Raw genomic sequence first — 22,872 nt, 5'->3', positions numbered from 1 at the left:
AGATTGCATGCTGTCATAAGGGGAGGGGATATGTAAGGGTGGCAGGAAAATGTGGAACTCAAAAATTTACAAAAGAATGTTGAAAACTCTCTTTGCATTTAATTGGAAAATAAATTAATTAAAAAGAATAGCAACAATGAGAAAATATTACAAATTTTGTAGGATACAACCAAAGCAATAATTAAGGAGAAATTGATCTCTAAATGCATACAATACTGGAAGAGAGAAAGAAGAGATTAATGAATTGGGTATGTGAATAAAAAAATAAACTAGAGAAAGAATAACTTAAAAATCCTCAGTTGAATACCAAAATAGGAATCCTGAAAAATCAGAGGAAAGATTAATAAAATAGAAAGTAAAAAAATGAACTAATAAATAAAACTAAATTCTGGTTTTAAAAAAAACTCAATATATTAGATAAACCCTTATAAAAGGAAAATCAAATTACTAGTATAAAACATGAATGACCAAAGAAAATGAAATTAAAGCAACTATTAGGTGTTATTTTGTCCAACTCTATGCCAACAAAGCTGCCATTGTAAGTAAATGAATATTTATCAAAAAAAAGTAAATTGCCTAGAAAAGGAAATAGAATACTTAAATGACCTTATTTTAGAAAAAGAAATTGGACAGGTCATCAATAAGTTCCCTAAGAAAAAATTCTCAGGACCACATAGATTTATAAGTGAATTCAATCAAATTATATCATCTAAAGATTAATTCCAATACTTTATAAAAGATTTGAAAAATAGGACAAGAGGAGTCCTATGAAATTATTTTCCCAAGATAATGAAGTTTTGATAGTTAAACCAGGAAGAGCTGAGAGAGAGAGAGAGAGAGAGAGAGAGAGAGAAACTATAGACCAAATTCCTCAATGACTATTCATGCAAAAAAATATATAACACTAGAAAGGAGATTATAGCTATTTATCACAAAGATTATACAATATGACCAGGTGGGATTTATATCAAAATGCAGGAGTGCCTCAATATTAGGAAAACTATCAGCATATTTCTTCTTATCAATAACAAAAACAGCAAAAATCATTTGATTATATCAGTGGATGCAGAAAAAGCCATTGACACAATATAATACCCATTCCACTTAAAGACACTAAAAAACATAAAGAACAATGACTTTTTCCTAAACTGCATCTATTTAAAATGAACAGCAATCCTTATTGGTAATGGGGATAAACTTGAAGCCTTCCCAAGAATGGAGTGAAGTAAAGATGTTTGTCCATTACCATCTTTTTTTATTCAGTGTTGTGTTAGAAATGCTAACTAATGCAATAAGACAAGAAAAAGAAATTGAAGAAATGAAAATAGATAATGAGGAAACGAAACTGTCCTTCTTTGTAGATGATTTCATGACTTTCTTAAAGAACAATAATCACCTAAAAATATTAAAGCCATTAACACATTCAGCAAAGTTGCAGGATATAAAACAAACCTTCATAAATCATTGGACAGCTGAGTAGCACAGTGAATAGAAAACTGATCCTGGAGTCAGAAGAACCTGAATTCAAATCTAATTTCAGACATTTATCAACTACATGACCCTGGAGAAATCACTTAACCCTATTTGCCTTAGTTCCTCATCTATAAAATAACTTAGAGAAGGAAATGGCAAACCACTTTACCATCTTTGCCAAGCAAACAACAAATAGATTCATAGAAAATCAGAAATAATAAAAATGACTCAACAACACAAATCAACAGCATTCTATATATTACTATCAATACCCAGTAGGAAGAAATAGAGAAATTCTATTTAAAATAGTGCCAGCAGTATTAAATACTTGGGAGTCCACTGGCAAGAAAACTTCAGGGAATATATGAACACAATTATAAAACACTTCTCACACACATAAAGACAGATCTAAACAAATGGAGAAATATCCATTGCTCATGGATAGACTAAGCCTATATAATAAAAAGGAGAATTCCATCTAAGTTTATTTATTTGTTTGGGGCAAAACAATCAAACTACCAAGAATTATCTTAGAGAACTGGAAAAAATTGCAATAAAATTCATCTGAAATACCAAAAGGTCAATATTAACAAGGGAAAAAATAAAAAAAGTTAAGGAAGGCAGTTTAAAAGTTTCAGATTTCAAACTATTTTACCAAGCAGTAATCATCAGGCCAGTGTGATGACTAAGAAATAGACTGGTGGATCAGTGGAATAGATTATTAGGGACACAAGATACAGGAGTAAATGACCATGGTAATCTAGTCTTTGATAAATTGAAAGACCTACGTTTTGGAGATAAGAACTCATTATTTGACAAAAATTGCTGGGAAAATGGGAAAAGAATATAATGGAAACTAGGTTTAGAAACAACGTCTTACACCATATTCTAAGATAAGGTTAAAATCGATACATGACTTAGACATAGAGGCTGATACCATGAGCAAACTAAGGGAGCATGGGATGATTTTCCTCTCAGATCTATGGATAAGAGAATAATTTAGGATCAAAAAAGAGATAGCATTACAAGATGTCAAATGCATAATTTTGATTATATTTGAAAATATATTTTAAAAAATTTTGCACAAATAAAACTGATGCAACCCTTATTAGAAGGAAAGTATAAAGTGGGAAAATTTTATTTGACAGTATCTCTGATAAGGCCTCATTTTTCAAATATTTAGAAAAAATGCTACAAATCCCTATTCATTAGAGAAATGAAGATTAAAGCAGTTCTGTGAGACTACCTCATACTCATAAGATTGACTAATATGACATAAAACAAAAATAACAAATACTTAAAGGGTTGTGGAAAAACTGGACTACTAATGACTTTTGGTGGAGTTTTGTGAACTTTTTCAACCATTTGGTGAAGAATTTGTAACTATACCTAAAAGCAATGACACAATACACACCCTTTGACCCAGCACTTGGTTCTACTGCTTGGTCTGTTTCCAAAAGAAGTCAAAGGAAAGGTAAAAGGAGCCAAACTTACAAAAATATATATATAGCAACTCTACTGTGGTGGCAAAAAATTGAAAATCAAAGGGATGTCCATCAATTGGGTAATGACTGAACAAGTTGTAGTACATAGTTGAGAAGGAAGGAAGGAGAGGAAGAAGGAAAGAAGAAGGGAAGGAAAGAGGGAAGGAAGGAAGGAAGGAAGGAAGGAAGGAAGGAAGGAAGGAAGGAAGGAAGGAAGGAAGGAAGGAAGGAAGGAAGGAAGGAAGGAAGGAGGAAGCAATTGTTTATATTCTAACAACAATGCTAAGGAGCTTGGCACTTGAAGATGTTCAAAGCTGACGAATGGCAAGGGGCAAAGTACCCTTGTATCAAGAGGATGAGGACAAGTCTGTCTTGTTTTACCAGAAGAAACAGACTCTGAGGAATACAGTTCATATGTGAGGTGAAGAATAAATTCCCAAACAATGATCCAGTAAATTGCTTCATGTTCAGATGTTTTTAAGTATCAAGTCCCAAGAGAATATAACTGCTTCATATCACCATTTGTTTAAGCTTGCTTCTTTTAAGTATACACTTGAGAGAGTTTGGCATTTTAGCATTTATTTTTGTTGTAGGAAACAAACAGTTGTCCCATATCTAATTCATATTACACACTAAATATTTTTCCACTTTCCCTTTGGGGAATAACTTAGGCAAAATAGAACATAATATTCTTGTGATGAGCTGACCCAGGATAGAGAACAGTGAGACTCTAATGTCCTGTGTCTTCCTATTGAAATTCTACCCATCCTTCAAGGCCCAGGTTAAATGATATCTCCTTTATGACTACTTCCCTATAAATTTAATTGAACAACTATTTCATGTGTCTTTTCCATTCAGAAGAAAGATGATTCACTTTGGGGTTAGGAAAATAGGGACTCGAGTTTTGTCTCTGCCATATTCTAGCTGTGTAACCCTAGGCAAGTCAAATAACTCTTTGGTGCCCCAAGTAATTCTCTAGGACTATAGGTTGCAGAACAAGTTCTAATATTCATGAAGGGAAGGCATTCATTTGGATGAAATAAAAGTCTACTTCCCCTGTATGGGGGGTGAATAGTTCCAAGATCAGTATGATACAATGATAAGAGGCTGGCATTTAAGTATTGCTTTACTATTTCCAAAGTGCTTTCTTCACAGTAATCCTGTGTGTGTTAGGAGTGTAAGTATTTTTGTTTTTTTGTTTTCTCATTCAAATTTGAGATTTCAATAGGGTAGGGAACTAACTCCTAATGAGCAAACTCCATTTGACAGGTAGACAGTTAATCTGCAACTCTCTCAGGGGGTTTAAGTGACTAGTTAGCATAATACAGCCAGTTGAGACTTGAACTCATGTCTTCCTGACTCTGAGATTTCTTTCTATTCACTACTTCATGTTGCCTCAAGTGAAGGTACTAGTCTCCCCATTTTACAGATAAGAAAAACTAAAGTCCAAAGGAGATTTGGCTAATGCCACAGTTTGATAATAAGTATATTTCAATTGAAACCATCTCTGAATCTTTTCCACCTGTGCTGTGATCCTCCTTCCATATGAACTAGGGCCATCTCCCATAAGACCTTGGACATTGACAGGCAAACTTTTATCTAATATTGGCCAGCACCCAGTCCATTAAATGTTTCCTAGGCATATATCTTCCCACTCGTCCCCATTCTCAATCTATATTTTACTCTAGTTCTCTTTTTTGTCTTTTACAAACAACAATCTGAGTGATATGAGCTGCCCCACTGGAGACCCAACTGACTGGTTCCACTTGGGAAACACAGCTCTTTCCTTATCTTTTACTTTATAATGTAGTCTTTTGAAGGACAAAGACAACTTTATTTTCCCATGTTTTGTATTCCTACCACTTACTTCAGTCAGTGTCTGGCATATGTAAGAGTTTAATAAATATATTTGCATTCAATTATTCATCCAAGGTGCTTTGCTCTCATATTCTTTCTTGTTTTCAGGCAGAACTATGAAGATATGAAAAATAAAAGACTAGAACTCAATAGGAGAGGTAAGAGATATATTCCACTACTATAGGATCAGAAGTAGAACTGGAAGGGACCCCAGAGTCATCTAATCCAATCCCTTCATAGTAGCCCATCTTTCCCTGAATCCCTGGAATGTTTTTTTCCTGTCTCTTTCATATACTTTTCCATACAATCAAACATGATACAAGGTAAGATGGAAAGTTTCATACGACATTAAACCTCCAAGTCCTCTCACAATGTCTCATTGGGAGTGAATCCCTAGTCAAATCTCTAAGATCATGCTGGCCAGGGAAAGCCCAGAAGGGTAAATACTACTGATATGGCATGACTTTGATGATGGATCCAATGGTACTGTGGATGCCAGTCATCAGATCCAGTCCAACACAGTCTGAAGAGGTTCATTATCTCTACCTACTAATAGGTAACTTTGTGTGTGTGTGTGTGTGTGTGTGTGTGTGGCAACAGTAACTCACGAAGACTAGTTATTAAGATATAGAGATCTGCACCAGTATAAGATGGAGCCACATAGTAGATGTCATCAAACTCTGAAGTACAAGTGAACTATGCTAGATATTATGATATGAGACAGCAGGGATACCATCATATTTTCACCATGTTCATGCAAAGTATAGTAAATGTTGAGTTAGGAAGGAAGGGAGAGGGGAAAGAAAAAGGGAAGGAAGGAAGAAAAGAGAATAAAGAGAGAGGTAGAATAGAAAGGAACAAAGACTAAATGCAAGTAAGAAATAAAGCAAGAAAACAAGAAGGAAGGAAAGAAAGAAAGGAGGAAAAGGGGGGAGGGAAGGAGGGAGGGAGAGAGGAAGGAAGGAAGGAAAGAAGGAAGGAAGGAAGGAAGGAAGGAAGGAAGGAAGGAAGGAAGGAAGGAAGGAGGGAGGGAGGAAAGGAGGAAGAAAAGAAAGAATAAGACTGTTTTTAGATAAAGGGGAAAGAGTCCCTGCTCTTTGTAGGAGGGGTGCTGACATTCCTCTGAATTCCATGGAGTCCCAGTGCAATGCTTGAGAAGAGATTAACATCCTCTTTGAAGACAGACAGAGAGCTTGTTGAGAGTCTAAGCTGGAATGGCAGAGTTGGCCTCCTCTCCATTAGGAGAGAGGAGGAGATTGGAGAAGTCTAATTCTCCTTTCCAGCCGTCTTTGTCCCAGCAGAGGTGGTGGGCTCCAAGTGACCTCTCAGAGCAAGGTTAAACCACAGAGAGCCCCAGGAGAAAGTTCTCTTCATCTTTTTACGCTTGAAGCTTTTCAGCTCTAAGAGAGGGATAAAACTAATATGGTGTTTAATGGGGAAAAAAAAAATCGTGACGCTCCCAACACATCTGCGTGGGTAATTTCACAGTTTTTCAAGGGCATATGCACCTCTCTGTATTCTACTGAACAGAATATCAGCTCTGGGCCTGTGGTCTAGGGTGCCGTCAGCTTTCAGGAAACTGCAACTTTAGAGTAAGTATCAGATGAGTTGCTAATGTTCGAAAAAAAGCGAAAAACATGTTTGGGGTCTCTGTTTTTATGGCCGTTACTGAAGGCAGAATTTGCGATTGTAACCTGAGGCCTGCTTCGCCAACATGTTTTTATTATTGTCAAGATAATTGAAAGTCCAGACAAATTTGGGGGGTAAGGAGGTAAGGGAAATCTCTGAGTGTCCAGGACAGCTGAATCCCAACCATGGGCCTGATGATGAATGACCACACCAGACTAGTCATGGTCAACTTAGTCTATGGGAGTCCCTCTGCTCCACCCCCCCATCCCCAATCATACCTCCTTGCCATTTCTCATGCAAGGAATAGCATGTTTCACAGACTCTGGGATTCCTAGGCAGGGTCAGCTGAACTGTGTACCACAGCAAAGACTGGCAAGGGACACATTTCAGTGGGTATTCACTAGTGGCTCATTAAAAATGTTTTCCCAAGGGCCTGACCTTTCTAGAAGAAAACTGTGAGCACAGTGTCTAAAGTGGGAGTTCCCTTTTGATGTTTGTCTAAAGAAGCTATGGACCCCTTCTCAGAATCATGTTCTGTTTATTTTTTAATGGAGATAATAAAGCACAAAGAAAGTCAATTCTAGGCAATGCAGTTTTAAAAAAATTGTTTTTAAATGTATTCTAAGTTCAGCATCCTTGCTTTAAAGACTGGTATAGGGCCAGCGAGGTGGTGCAGTGGTTAAAGCACTGACCCTGGAGTCAGGAGGCACTGAGTTCAAATCCGACCTCAGGCACTTAATAATTACCTAGCTGTGTGACTTTGGGCAAGTCACTTAACCTCATTGCCTTAAATAAATTTTTAAAAAAATTTTAAACAATAAAGACTGGTGTCATTTGGAATTGAAGATAAAGCATTATATAAAGTTTCAAGGTAGGAAGGTAACTCCCAAGGTGTTGCCTTTGCATTTTAACAAACCAATCCTGAAAGCATCAAAGATGAGTACTTGCCTGGACTGCTTCACCACTGCTTCACCCCAAGTCAGAAAATAGATGTTTTTCTCCTCCTTGAACTCAGACTTGAAGATGACTTGAAAGTCTGACAATTGTCCAAATATTAGATCTGATTGGAGAGAATTGGTTGTACTTAGGGCTTGGCACACTTTCCACACTATCCATTCCAAGGAAGGTTGGATCAGCATTTCCATTTTGCCAACAAGAAATGAAGTCAAAAATGTATTTTGTTTGATGCTTCAGACTGACTTGCTCATCCCTTCACCCCCCAAAAATTTTTTGCAAGCAGATCAGCTAAGATCAGTCTAATACTTAGGCATTAGCTGATCTGCTCAAATGTCAAACTAGATAGTTCAGTCCAGAATACCTCAAACCAAATTGATTAGCTTCTAATAGATGTTTCAAAAGAAAAGCTAAAGTTTGGATGATCTCCCTCATTTCACCTCTACTCTAGTGCTCCCTGCAGAATGGTACAACTTGGCAAAGAGGCTTAAGTGACAAGTAAGAATTAGTTGGAGAAACTCTGGGTATTTAATCTGGAAAAGAGAATCAGTGTAGGGGAAAGGTGACATCATAATTTTCTTTTTCTTGATCCAAGAGGAAAGAACTAGGAATAGTAAATAGAAGTTGCAGTGAGGCAGAAATCATTTGAGATACAATTAATTCCTAATAGAATTGTATTAAACTGGGGCTACTAGGTGGTGCAGTGGATAGAGCACCGGTTCTGAATCCAGGAGAACCTGAGTTCAAATTTGATAACAGACACTTAATAATTATCTAGCTGTGTGACCTTGAGCAAGTCACTTAACCCCATTGCCTTGCAAAAACAAAAACATAAAGAACTGTATTAAAGTGAAATAGGCTACTTGGGGGGGGGGGGGGAAGTTCCCCTTTGTCAGATGTCTACAGAGGACAGATGACCACTGTGTATTCATCTGGAGTATGCAAACTTGAGAGAGAGAGAGAGAGAGAGAGAGAGAGAGAGAGAGAGAGAGAGAAGCATTTTTGTTAGTGGCTATATTTTTATTTAAAAATCAGTTTTCTTTGAAATTCTATATATTTTCTTTTATACATTTTCTTCTATTAGTATCCTTGGGCTCAAGAGACTTCCCAAGGTATCCATGACATACCAAAAATGCTTAAGAACACCTGAACTGAGAGAATTCTCTAGGGGAGAGAGAGGATTGAATTGAACTAGATGTCCCTTCCAACTTAGAGATTCTGAGGCTCTGTGAATGAAGAAGAAAAATGCCCACATCTCTTCTCAACTGGCTTCCACATTGCCCTCTCCAATTTTCCAAGTTCAATGAAATCAATATTTCTGGGTCATCAAGTGAACACCTTAAGAGATGTGAAGAACTCTTCCCTCTGCCCTACCAAATGATAAACTCTCACAATCTGTGATAAAATGCAAAATTCTAAACAAAAGTTTGTTGGGAAACTATAACCCTATATACACCTCAAATACTAAAGGGTCCATATGCACAGAAACATACAAACACAGACACCAACTAGTGAATGCATACACACTCAATATGAGCCCCAGTTTTCACGAATGCCATATTCATATACTCGTTATCCAGAAAACATGCCAGGCAGACTTTTTCTGGAGCCCAGTCACATGTTTTTACAATTAATGACCTTTTCCCACACCTGGACCAGGGTAATCCAGAGAAGATGGAGAGGCTCGGGGAGAAGCACTGTGCTTTGTGGGACTGCAATAAGCATCACTTTCTGGAAGGTTGGGGGGGCAGGGTGGACGTCAGAGAGGAGAAAGAAAACGTGGGAACAACTGGCAAAGGTGAGTTCATATTTGATTTCTGTGGAGAACTAATTGCCGGCCTGAGCCTTCCCTCCATACCAGCTTCTGCCCCCATAAATCCCCAGAACAGCCGTCATCCACCAGGGTCCTCAGCTTTTCTTTCTGAATCAAGTTCTTTATGTACATCTCGACTTTTCACACAGAAGATTCATGGCCTCAGCTCCCTCTGTATTTTCGTTATGAATAGGGGCCCTTAAACATTTCCTTCTCATTTAATTTATCATTTTTGCAGTCTTTCAACACTGGGTCCAGGCTAGAAATAATGGAACACAGAGGCTGTCCATGAGAACATAGTCTTTTACAATAATAAAATGTGTAGAGAAAGAAAGAAAAAGGGGGAAAAAAGGAAAAAGAAAATCAACTATGTCTAACTTCTCAGTGGGGTACTGGAGTGAAGGGATTCCCATCTACCCAGTCAGATTTCAATGAATTAAACTGAGCCAAGCATATCAAAAACCCAATTATTGGATTATCGATGAGGACAATCTCTTCTTTCTAAAAGAATTGACTCGTTCATCTTTCAGATACCAGTCTCTTACTTTCTTTGTTACTTTTTTTTAAACAAGAATCTCCTAGGACCTAATGAGATTGGGTCCAACCTTTTGGAGTGAGAAATAGGTAACCTTAAGACTTAAAGCCTCAAAGCCGATGGGACAGCACTTGCCAGTGTATGTTGAGAACTCCTCTGGGGTCATTGACGTGTTAACTGCTGATGCAGCAATCCAAAGGTCTGAAGCTTTCTCAAAGTATTTCTGAATCACCCCACATGGCCATCAGTGGATAGATGGGAAATGTGCGTGTTTTCCTTATTTCCAAATAAATAAATCCCCCTTTCTATTCTTTCCATTTTTTTTCTTTTTGAGGTCATGAATCACTAAGGCAGAAGTTAATGTTTCTTCTGAAATCTCTCTGCTTGGGGTCCCTGGTAAAGACCAAGCAGATCAATTCTTTATGGACCATGGGAGACAAGGGACGTGACCAGGAAACCTCTCACGCATTTCCTAAGCACGTGAGCTTGTTTATAATTCGGTTAATTCAATAGGCATCTATTAAACCTCTACTGTATACAAGATACTGGGAACACAGACAAAAATTAGTCATTATTATAACTGTTAAACTTTAATGACACTTTAACAGGTGCTAGATTTGGGTCTGAGACATTAGAGAAAAGATGGTGAAAATATAATGCGAAAGAGTCACAGATTTAGAGACAATAGATTTGAATCCCTTCTCTTACTATCTGAGGGAAAGTCACTTCACATTGGGCTTCATTTTCCTCATCTGTAAAATGAGATGAACTCAAAGATGTCTGAAAACTCTTCCATTTTCTGTTGAGAGATAGTCTAATAGCTATTTTCACAGCTTCCAGATCCTCATTTCTATATTTTATTCTCTCTCTCTCTCTCTCTCTCTCTCTCTCTCTCTCTCTCTCTCGCTCTCTCTCGCTCTCTCTCGCTCTCTCTCGCTCTCTCGCTCTCTCGCTCTCGCTCTCTCGATCTCTCTCTCTTTCTCTCTCTCTCTCACACACACACAGACACAGACACACATATCTCTTTGTCTATCTCTATGTATCCTTCTCTGTTCCAGTCTCTCTTTCTATTTGTCTCTCCTGTCTGTCTCTCTCTGTTTCTGTGTCTGTCTCTCCCCATGTATTTTTTCTTTTCCTGTATCTCTCTGTATCTTTGATTCTTTCTGTCTCAATCTCTCAGTCTCTCTCCCTTGTAGTTTTCTGTCTCTTCCTATATCTATCTCTCCCTGTATTTTTCTATATTTCCCTGTTTGTCCTTCTGACTATATTTTTCTCTTTTCTCCTATGTCTCTCTGTCTCTTTCTTTCTCTCTCACTTCCTTTTCTTCTCTTACCCCTTCTTCCTCCCTTCTTTCCTCCTCCTTCTCTTCCTCTTTCCTCCTCCTCTGCTCTCCCCCCCCCCCCACCTCAAGGAGCTTTTACTTTAATACTAACATTTTCCTTGTCCAGTCTTAAGTTATATCACATTGGTGATGCAAAGCAGGGGTGGAGTGGGGCAAGGTAAGTTTACACTTAATTGTACCCAGCCTTTGGTATTGATGTTTACTTAAAATATTTTGGGGGCCAGAATCTGGAGACTAACATAGATCAGGATTAAAAGGTCCCTCTTCAAAGGTAAGAAAGACTCTAGTCCCATTTCTGCTATTTATTTTATAGCCCTTGCTCCATGCCTTATTCCTCCTCCTCCACCACCACCCTGGGTCTCAGTCTACCTCCCTACAAAATGTGATCTGGATAAGTCATTTAACCCTGTTTGCCTCAGTTTCCTCCTCTGTGAAACAGACTGGAGAAGGAAATGGCAAAGAACTGTAGTATCTTTGCCAAGAAAACCCCAAATGGGGTCATAAAGAATCAACACAACTGAAACAACTGAGCAGCAACATAAAACTACTAAGAGTAACAAGCATGAGGAATGACAAGAAATCTATAAATATCTTTATGAATAAATGCCAAATGAAAAAAATTAGAACTCAGGAAGGAAAACACTCACTAAATATAACTTCATTGAAGGCAAGGGAATGGGAATGACTAGACAGAGATGGATGGAAATTCCAAGAGTGTCTTGGAAAAACTGCTTTATTTTAATATAACTAACTGCAAAACACATTTAAATTGGTTTAATGATATTTATAATAAACTATTAGAAGTAGCTGAAGCAAAGTAGATAAAGAGTTGGCCTTGGAATGGGGCAGGACTGGGTTTAAGTTTTAACTTGGACACAAGTTGGCTCCATGACTGAGTAAATTAACATAAACTCTCAGTGTCCCCAGGCAACTCTGTAAGAGTACAACAAATAGTCAATCAGAAATTGATTTTTATCAGTGAAGGGAGATTCCTTACTGGGCATGCTTTTCAAAAATAAAATCCTAAATCTGTCTCCCCCCCCCCAAAAAAAAAGATAGCAATGCCTATCTGTCCCAAAAGTGATTTGAAAGTCTTAGCTGAGCCCTGGTGTAACTTTGAGGGTTTGGCAATGGTCTTGTGACTTCAACAGGGAGAGTTTAGATATGTGGAATTAGGAAATACAAACTATGTTAACAGAGGAGAAAGAAACCTTGTTTTGGAATGAAGATGGAGGCAGCTGGAGGACCTGGGATAGACCACTGGGTCAGGAATCAGAAATACCTGAGTTCACATTGTCTCAGACATTTGCAAGCTGTGTGATCCCTGGGCCAGTCACTTCACATCTGTTTGCCTCAGGTTCTTCATCTTTAAAATGGGGATGATAAGAGCACTTCCCTTCCAAGGTTGCGTTGACACCCAAATAATATAAAAATGGTAAAGAGCTTAGTGTAGCTCCTGATAAAGAGTAGGTACTATATAAATGTCTATTCTTTTCCCCTTGGGTTTGAATTTTTCCTCTGATATTAATCATGTGACCAGGAACAAGTTTTGAATAAGGATTTATTTGTGCACTGGTATGTATATTTGGTTTTTGTAATTGAATAAGAAGTTCCATTAAGTTCTTTCCCTGTAGATGCACCAAAAGCCCCTTCACCAGGAAGGATAATAGGGATGCCATGCATCTTATGTTCTTCCCACATGAATTTGATCTTCTCTGTTAAATCTTTAAATTTAGAAAATTTTTTGCTCTATGTAACTGAGTGATGGTGAATATTTGGCATTCAAAGGACTGTCCATATTTTTTTTTTGGTGGATAAGTGTTATATTTGACCATTGGTCATCCATTGGGCCAGAGTTTGGTGTGGCTGCTTTTTAGTGCTTTTTATTGGTTAAGTTTTCTCTCCTGAATTTTTTAAGGCCTGTGCTTGTAATATGGAGATTTGTCACTTACCAATTAATAAGATAGTAAGGTTCTGATCTATAATGCTAGCCACTATTTTGCATATTTCTAGGTCATTAATATCATTATTATTATTGCCATTGCTAATAGATTAATTCAAGATAAAATGTTAGTCTTGGGTTACAGTTCTGCTAAAGAAAAAGGAACCATTTCTGACATTGGGGTCAGTCTGGCAAGGTCAGCCCAAAGCTTTGTCCAAATTTCTAAGATATAATAAAAATCATTTTTCTTCCCTTTTTGTTAGGAAGTGTAAAGATGACTCCATCTATTTTATAGAAGGGAAAATTGAACAAGTTACTTGTCTTGGGCACACAGCTAATAAGTGTCTGAGCTAGGATTTGAACAAGGGCTTTCAACTTCAAATCCAATGTGCCATCTAATAATGATGTTTGTTTATCCTTCATTCTTTTTTTTTAAGGTTTTTGCAAGGCAATGGGGTTAAGTGGCTTGCCCAAGGCCACACAGCTAGGTAATTATTAAGTGTCTGAGGCCAGATTTGAACCCAGGTACTCCTGACTCCAGGGCCAGTGCTCTATCCACTGCACCACCTAGCCACCCCGTATCCTTCATTCTTGAAGAAGACCATGACATCAAAGAGGTGATGCCATGACAAGCACTTGAATTGGATTTGAGAGAGGGGATACTGTACTAGGTCACCAGTCTTAGTTTCTCCTCCAGAGTTATCTGGATCCAGTGGCCAGATATAAATCAGAATGACTGGAGATGGACCTGGATGCAGGGCAAGCAGGGTTAAGTGACTTGCCCAAGGTCAGACAGCTAGTAAGGGATAAATGTCTGTGACTGGTTTTGAACTTCCATCCTCCAGGTTGCCCTATTTTTTTCTGTCCTTTATTCTTATTGATGTCATGAATTCCTTGCTTCCATCTTCACTACCTCCCAGGTGTGGCAACTGTACAGACCTCATTTTTTGTAAGGCATGCTTGCATGCTTGCATCTATCAGCTAGGACCTCGAGTGGGATAAGCTAAGTCCTTGGATCACAATGACTAAAACTCAGAGAATTTAGAATTGAAAGGGACCTGGTGAGGAAGCTTCAGGATTCCTTATTTTCTCAAAAATAAATTATGTTTAACAAAAAGTACATGGGATTATGAAATAATTATATTAAAATATGTTATATGTCATATATACATTACTAAAATACAATATTATATATACAGAATTATATAGATTTAAAAGTATATATGTATAGTTATTGTATATATATTATATATATAATTATATGTATATATATGTTCCATTTTTTTAGTTTTTTTTCCAAGGCAATGGGGTTAAGTGGCTTGCCCAAGGCCACATGGCTAGGTAATTATTAAGTGTCTGAGGTCAGATTTGAACCCAGGTACCCCTGACTCCAAGGCCATTTCTCTATTCACTGTGCCACCTAGCCACCCCTATATTCCATTTTTTTAAAGAAGCCCAGAGAGCCCAGACAGATGAGGACTCTGAGGATCAGAGAAGTTAGTAGCAAAGTTGAGTTGGGATCCAACCCAGATTCTCTAATAATTCCTACACTCTTCCTACTTCTTGTGAATAGTGGGAAAAAGTCCTTTATTGGGAGTCCAAAGACCTGATTACTAGCATGTGTACTGCCTACAAGAAGTGGAATGAGTTTGGGAATCAGAGAAACTGTGTTTGGATCCCAACCCAGCTTTGCTAGCAACTTCTCTGACCCTCAGAATCCTCATCTCTAATAATAATGATTAGCATTTCTATGGCACTTCAGTAGTTCTATAGAAATAAGATACTCAAAGTTCTTTATGTGTGATGCCAATTAATTCTATGTCATTGTGACACTGGACCAAATCATCACTAAAGTTCATTCCATCTATAAATTGCCATTTGACCCTGAGAGAGGCATTTCTTTCTGGATCTCTGGATTCCTATGACTACCTCTTGATTCTTTCCCATCTTTTAATTTCCATTTTGTTAAGATTCCTTTTAGCATTGATAGTCTATCTTCTAAGACCTCTCTTCTCTGACATCCTATGTTCTAAGGGTCCTCCCACCTCTGATTTCTCTGTGTTAAGGTCCCTCCCAATTCTGATGTTCTGTTTAATCATCTTTCCTCTGATATTCCATGTTCCAAGGATTCTCCCAGATCTGATATTCTGTGTTCTAAAGGTCTTCCAAACTCTAACATTCCATATACTGAGGACCATTTCAGCTCTGACATTCCATGTTCTTAAGGTCTTCCAAACTCTGACATCCTGTTTTCAAAGGGCACCCCCAGTTCTGATATTCTTCATTCTAAGGTCCTTTCCAGTTCTGACATTCTATGATCCAAAAGCCTTCATGAAATTCCATGTTCTACAGGCCCTTCCAACTCTGACAATTTAGTTCTAAGGCCCTATAAAGAAGCAAAGCTGAAGTTTGCCTACTGGATCCTGTCAGACCATTTAGAATACCTCGAGGTTCATCCCTTTACCAGCTGCCACATTTTACATCTTGAGAAGTATCCCTGACATCACTATTGCTCCATTTCCTTTAAAGGCTCTGGTTATGAAGCTACTTCCTTCATGGCTTCCATTTTGTATCCCCAGCTAATGAGGTCCTTTCTGAGGGGAACCACCTTCATCTAAACAGCTCCATCCGTTTAGACATCCCTCTAACCAACAGCACATTCCTTAATTATAAGTTTTCAACCCGAAGCAGACCACAAAATCTCATCGTAGACAATCTAATCTATTTTCCCTCTTTCCCCTGCCACCAGCCCCCTCTCACATCACCCCAAACACCAGAGTTGCCGGAATTCCTGTTGTCTTCAGCCTTTGGTGGTGGTGGTAGGAGGAGGGGATAGAAAACCCCCTGGCGAGGTGCCAGGCTTAAAAGACCCTGATTTATTATCACTGAAACTAGCTGCAGATGTCGGCAAAATCTGCTCACTGCTGCCAATTAAGGAGGTGAACACAGAGCTCACCCTTCTAACTTGAGATCTTCGACAGTCAATTTCATCCAAATGATTAAGTTCTGGCTGGTGCAGGTTATAGTCCTGGGTGCTAGGAGATTGAGGATAAAAAAAAAGACCCTTTCCTTGCCCTCAAGATGCTTATAGTCACCAGAAAAGAATGAGATACGAGAACAAATAACTTTGATATAAATTAGACAGTTAGGGCAGTGGTCCATATCCTAGAACATCCAGTTTGAGGAACAGCAGACTAGATTTCTGGCATTTGATACAGATCACTATCCTTATTAAATTTCTTATCAATGACTCACTCCCTACCACACTGCCTCTCAGGAGTGAATCTATACTATAACACTATGATAAGACTTAAAACACCATGTATTTAGGGGCAGCTGGGTGGTACAGTGGATAGAGCACCGGCCCTGGAGTCAGGAGGACCTGAGTTAAAATCCAGCCTCAGACATTTAATGATTACTTATCTATGTGACCTTAGGCCAATTACTTAACCCCATTGCCTTGCAATCAATCAATAAATAAATAAATAAAAATGAATAGATAAATAAATAAACAAATACCATGTATTTGTATATGCATGTGGATCTCCCCAGTGGATAGAGCACTGGTCCTGAAGTCAGGACGACTCTTCAAATCTGACATCAGACACTTCCTAGGCAAGTCACTTCACCCTATTTACCTCAGTTTCCTCAACTGGAACTGGAGGAGGAAATAGAAAACTTCACCATATCTTTGCCAAGAAAACCCCATAGGGGTCACAAAGAGTCCAATATGACTAAAGACAGCTGAACTAAAATAACAACAATGTTTATGTAAATTGTATGTATATGAATATATTTCCATATTTATATTATATATATGTGTGCCTGTTGTTCGGTTGTTTTTCAGTCATATCTGACTCTTCGTGACCCCATGTGGGATTTTCTTGGCAAAGATACTAGAATGATTTGCCTTTTGATTCTCCAGCTCATTTTTGCCCAGGAGGAAATGGAGGCAAACAGGGTTAAGTGAATCACTTGTCCCGGGTCACTCTACTAGTAAGTGAGGCTGGATTTGACCTCAGCTCTTCCTGCCTCTAGGCCTGGAGCTCTATGCCACCTAGGTGCTGTTATTCTACCATTGTTCAATGATTCTTCTCTGGCACAGCAACCTAGTTACTGACCAAAAACTATCAGTAATACTTTGATCCAACCTGTGTCAACATGACCCAGAGAAATGGATCGTGATGCATCCATTATAATCACTGTCCACCTCCCCACCAAGAACAAGTTTAATCCAGGAAAATAAATATTTTATCCTAAGTTAATGGCACGAATGCCGTTCTTTCCAGGTTGCCTTTAAAAAAAATAAGGCTTTTTATTTTTTCCTGATTTCATTTGATGGGTTTATGTATGTTTGTGTCTCTCTCTGTCTGTCTGACCCTGACTTCTTTCCAGAACTATGCTTTAATCCTCATATGGAGAATACTAGCAACCTAGAAAGAGACCAAAAGGCTTTGCACATAGTGGTCTTGGACGGGGGAGCAGCCCAACCGTGGCTTATCTTGAAAGAAATCTGTCATCGGGGCCCTTACAAACAGAGGGATGAAATCTGATAACTTGGTTTGACTGAAAACTTAAGAGAGACATAAAAGACTTTTTTATTTTCTCTTTTAAGATTTAGGATGGATTTGGTTATGAAAATGTGGTGTGACATTTCCATAAATGTACAAAAGGATTTGGCTGACAAAGCTGTCCATAAAGTTTTGTAGCTACTGTGGACAAGTCTTGCAAGGAAGTTTGGAGGTGCAATTCAAGCCTGGCAATGCAAAACAAAGTTGGTCAAATGCAAGTTTTTAGTCACTGTCATAATCTATGATCCATGCCCAGTTACGAAAGTGGTTATACTGGGGGGAAAAAGACTTTTTTCCCTCAATCACAGATGAGTCCAATGAGTTTTAAATTGGGGTTGGGGGAGGGAAAGGAAGGAACTTCAGAGATCATTTGGATGTAAAAGAACAAGGATCATAGATCTTCCATTGAAACTCTTACACAAAGGAAACTGAGGTCCAGAGAGTCTAAATTATTTACCTTGGTTCACATAATTAGTAGGGAGACTTCCTGACTACAAGTCTGTTAAGTCACTGATGACCTGTCCAAGGTCTCCCAAGAAGGAAGTCATAATGTCAGTACTTGAAGCCAAGTTGCTCTGATTCCAGGACCATGGAAAGTGGAAAAGAGTCCATCGTGGATGAAAACTGAGTAACTCACTCTACAATGCCATTGTCTTCTCCACAAAAGTCAGGCATCTTGGGAAGTCGTAAGGGAGATTTTCTCCTGGAATGCTTGGTTTTATCCAGAGCTCAAGCTACCACAATTCTAATCCAGATGAGAAGCCATGAGTTGTCCATATTTGATTTCAGCCTCAGTCAGAGAGGCAAATATCCTATTTTTTTCAACACTCATCTGTCCAGGAGAATTCCCTCTCATCCTAAACCTCTTCCCTGAGAAAGGATAACTATTGCTGTATCTCAAGGAGACAGCTCTCAGCTGATAAGAGTATCAGACAGAGACGGGTTTTTGATTTCATGTTCTCTTTTCTAGATCTCAGGGTCATAGCAATTAGTTGGTGTGCTATTCCCCAGGACAATAATGATAGCATTGAGGACTCCCAGGTCTCCTCATTTGACTAGGATTAGGAGAATTGCACATTTTCTAATATGCCTATTCCATATAAAAATAAGACTGAACAATGAATAGAGGAGAATCAGGAGATACTTAGAACAGATTAAAAACAAAATGCCTACTTGGGGAAAAGGGAGGAAAGCGGCCAGGGAAAGCAGGAAAGAAAATGAGATTTTGTTTTTGTTTTGTGATTTTTACAAAAAAAAATGATTATTTCTAAACAGAGGGTGGGAAGAGGGGAATACAAAACCATAATGAGAAACCTCAGGGTGTTGAGTGCCCTGTGCAACTCTGATGGTTAATTGTGTTATTTGATATTCTAGGACCCTCCAAGGCCTTGTCTTCACTGTGCCAAAACAATAAAGGGGAAAGTGAAACAATCCTTTTCCAACACAGTTGTTTTGTATACACACCACTCCAACAATGCATTGAGCTGATTTCCCTCTGAATTGTCTGAGTTTCTGTTTATACATATTTGGATATTGGGGGGGGGGGGGTAGAGTAGGGGAAAATGAATGTGACCAAGCTTTTAGTTAGTAGATACATTGGATAGTTTCAACATCCAGTTATTTTACAAAAGAACTAGTTGAATTTTAATCCAACAGACTTTCTTCTACCCTCCCCCCAAACTCAAACAGTTTGTTGCACAGAATCTTAGAACTGGAAGAGACCTTGGGGTAGAGTGGGGGGAGAAATCTAATCCAGCATGTAGCAGAAAAAACTTCCTCTATCATATCCTGGACAAGTAGATATCTGGTCTCTTTTTTTTAATATTTTTTTGAGGTTTTTGCAAGGCAAATGGGGTTAAGTGGCTTTTCCAAGGCCACACAGCTAAATAATTATTAAGTGTCTGAGGTCAGATTTGAACCCAGGTACTCCTGACTCCAGGGAGGGTGCTTTATCCACTGAACCACCTAGATGCCCCTATATCTGGTCTCTTCTTGAAGGCTTCCAGGGAGCTCTATCTCCAGAGGCAATTTATTCTACTTTGGGCAGGATTCAAGTAAGATTGTTAGAAGATTTTCCTAGAATCAGTCTTACCCACTTTCCAATAGAATGTGAACTCCCTGAGAGCGCACACTAGTGTTGGACATATATATATAAACATACACAGAATAAGTATAAAGAAAATAAACACAAGGAAATACAAAGTCATTAAGTACAAAGTGGTTGAGAGAGAGGGCATGAATATTTGGCAGAATCAGGAAAGGTTTCAAGTAGAAGATGGTGCTTGAGCCATATGTCTCAAAGGAAGAGTTGGGAGTCTAAGATGGCGTGAGAAGGGAATAGACTTGGAGGTTGCCTATTGTGGGCAAAGATAGGAAATGGTCACACTTCATTCAATTACTCAACAATAATTAATTGCCTACTCCATGCTAAGCTGGTTGGTTGATTGAATGTTGTCCAATGTTATCAAAGAGAATCAAAATGACATCACTATTTTGGAATTAAATTGATATTTGTCCATTCTTCTCTGAGTAGATCATGACATCAGGGAGATGACAGCAAGACAAACAATTTAATTGGATTTGAGTGAAGGGGTGTTATGCTAAGTCACCAGCCTCACTTTCTCCTCCAAAGCTCTCAGGGTCCAGTGGTCAGATATGGAACAGGATGATCAGAGATGGCTCTGTATGCTAGGCAATCAGAGTAAGTAACTTGGCCAATATCACACAGCTAGTCAGTGTCACATTTGACCTCAGGTCCTTCTGACTTCAGGGTTAGAGCCAATTTAGAGTGTGTTTGGCTGCACTGTATTTTACTATCACGATAGCACACTTGCACAGGTCTTGGATGATGGATGATAGCCTCTGGCTTTACCGGCATCGGTGGAATGAAGTAAAGCTATGTCTTTGCTCCCATGCTTTTTAGCATGATGTTTTCAGTCATATTATCAACCCCTTCAATGGGGATGAACATGGCCTCAGGGTCAGCTACTGCACTGATTGCAAATTCTTCAACTTGAAAAGGCTGCAAGCCAAGAATAAAATGGAGGGAAGGTTGATGCATGTTTTGTCTGTGTGTGTGTATGTGTGTGTGTGTGTGTGTGTGTGTGTGTGTGTGCAGGTGATTGTGTACATGATGCAGCCTTTGAGGCTGAGATGCAACAAAGTATGAATCAACTCTTTGCTATTTGTGCTAATTTTGACCTAACAACACTATGAAAATACAGGTGCTCCATCAGCCAACACCACACCATCCATATGTTGAACCATCGATTTTAGCAAATGGAGAAGTGGCTAAGCTCTCTTACCTTGGCAATATATTTTCCAGAGTGGTAAACATTGATAATGAGATTGACCCAAGGCATTGCCAGAGCTAGATCAATGTTTGAGAATCTCAAAAAGCAAGTGTGGTAGGAAAGAAGAAATAGATTGACCATCAAACTGAAGGTCTACATAGCTATTGTGCTCACCTCATTTCTGTATGTTGGTGAAACCCAGACAGTCTCCCAGCACCACACCAGGAAATGGAATTGCTTCCATTTAAATTGTCTTAGGAAGATTCTGAAGATCACCTGGCAGGAGAAAATACCAGATGCTGAGGTCCCTTCTCAAGTTAATTTCCCAAACATTCAGAGGTTTAGAGTGTGCACTGTAGGCTGACCATTTTGTTCAAATGCCAAATGTATGCTTGTCAAAAAGACTATTTTATGGAGAACTTACCCAGGGCAAGCCCTCATATTAAGATCAAAAGGAACAACACAGGGATACTCTGAAGGTCTTTCTTCAGAATTTTGGAATTGTTTGTGCAGCATGGGAGACCCTGGCACAAGACTGCCCAGTATGGCGTGCACTCATCAATAAAGGTGCTGCACTCTTTATAAGCAAGGCAGAATTGAAGCAGCTCAAAGGAAATGTGAGATGCACAAGTTTAGAATAAACCACCCCAGGTGTTCACATGGACTATTTGTGCCCCACCTGCGGAATAGCATTCTGAGTTCCTATTGATCTGAGCAGCCAAGGTCGGACACACTGTAACTTGTCTTTGACATAGTGATGTCATTTACAAGAACCAATCAGCTGATGATATCAATATGAGAATGCCCTTGTAAGGCTTTTCCCAATCCTCCTGCCGTGAACACTTGTATTGTGTGAATTCTATACAAAATAGTCTTTCTGGCAAGCATAAGCTTGGTATTCAAACAATGCAGCCAAGGACTGGAGACACAAAAGGAGATGAAGGACAGTGCCTACATTCAAGGAACTTACAATCTAATTATTTACTACAATCTTATTCACTATGGGACCCTACCAAGTCCCACTTCACTTCTCAGCCTCAGTTTCCTCACCTGTAAAATGAGAGGATAATAAAAACCCACATACCTCACAGGGCTATTGGGAGAATCAATTGGGATTACATATATAAAGCATTTTTCCAAATTCAAGGCACTATATAAATATTGGTCATTATTAAAAAAAATATAGATCTATCTTCCTCCCCCCCCAATCAAAGAGCAATAAAAACAACAATAATCAACAGCAACAGTCAAGTAGAATTTGACTCCTTAAGGAGTCCTTGAGGGGCAGGGAAAGTCTGATAAAATTCTGCATTTGTATCTGCAGTGCTCGCCAAACAGTGGGTGCTTAATAAAAGCCTGTTGGTTAATTGAGCAGTTATTAGATTGCTTGATTCATTGAAAGACTTCAATTCCCCAGTAAGACAAGATTCCAAAGGAGTTCCAGATGGCCATAGCCATCCTCATGGTGTAGTTCTTTCAGAAAGTCAAGACCCCTTGGTCAGCGGGAGAAAGATCAGACAGACACAATGGCAACTCACTGGCCAGGCCCAGCAGGCCACTGGCTTTAATTGAGACCTTTCACTGCTGATACAATTTTCATACCTTTTGGAGATGGAGGGCTCAGGGGCTGAGGCTCCTGCTGGAGCCTGGGCAAGGAGATTTAATGGATTAGCTAAAATGATTTGAAAAAAGAAAGAGAAAGAGAGAGATCTTTGATTTATTACCTGCAATTTTTTGTGTCGCTGACTGCAGCAATTTTTTTTTTCCCTCCTTTTCCCCCCACCCAAGCTCCATGTTTTAAAGTCCATAAGTGGCTATGTTGTTTCCCTGGCTTTGCCCTCAGGCTCATCCAGTGACCCTCTGCCCAAAGGCCCCACCAGACCTTTTAAACAGGAAGTTTAATTTTATAGTATTAAAAAAGAGAAAACGGGTACTTAATTATCTGGCTGTGAAACAGCCCTACTCTTTCTTAATTTTAG

This window comes from Macrotis lagotis, chromosome 1 (genome assembly GCF_037893015.1).
Source record: "Macrotis lagotis isolate mMagLag1 chromosome 1, bilby.v1.9.chrom.fasta, whole genome shotgun sequence".
NCBI lineage: Eukaryota > Metazoa > Chordata > Mammalia > Peramelemorphia > Peramelidae > Macrotis > Macrotis lagotis.
Note: the sequence above shows the minus strand (reverse complement) of the source record.